Below are 449 nucleotides of genomic sequence, written 5' to 3'. Positions count from 1 at the left end.
CAAGTTTGCTGATGATACGAAGTTGGGAGGATTGGCTGACACGCCTGAAGGCTGTGCTGCCATTCAGCGAGACCTGGACAGGCTGGAGAGCTGGGCAGTAAGAAACCAGATGAGGTTCAACAAAAGCAAGTGTAGGGTCTTAACACCTAGGGAGGAATAATTGCATGCACCAATACAGGCTGGGGGATGAGCTGCTGGAGAGGAGCTCTGCAGAGAGGGACCTGGGCGTCCTGGTGGACGACAGGTTGGCCATGAGCCAGCAGTGTGCCCTCGTGGCCAAAAAGGCCAATGGCATTCTGGGGTGCATTAAGAAGAGCGTGTCCAGCAGGTCGAGGGAGGTGATCCTCCCCCTCTACTCTGCCCTGGTAAGGCCTCATCTGGAGTACTGTGTCCAATTCTGGGCTCCCCAGTTCAAAAAAGACAGGGATCTCTTGGAAAGAGTCCAGCGG

At 55.2% G+C, this 449-nt stretch overlaps 1 protein-coding gene across 1 annotated transcript in view; it reads left to right on the top strand.

Moving 5' to 3' along the window:
• The window catches only part of LOC109363776 (junction-mediating and -regulatory protein-like), an 11426-nt gene that overhangs the window by 6889 nt on the left and 4088 nt on the right, over positions 1-449 (top strand). The window lies entirely within an intron of this gene.

The sequence above is a fragment of the Meleagris gallopavo genome, chromosome Z (genome assembly GCF_000146605.3).
Source record: "Meleagris gallopavo isolate NT-WF06-2002-E0010 breed Aviagen turkey brand Nicholas breeding stock chromosome Z, Turkey_5.1, whole genome shotgun sequence".
Lineage (NCBI taxonomy): Eukaryota > Metazoa > Chordata > Aves > Galliformes > Phasianidae > Meleagris > Meleagris gallopavo.
The sequence above is the reverse complement of the archived record's forward strand: the minus strand, read 5'-3'. Positions and strand labels throughout refer to the sequence as shown.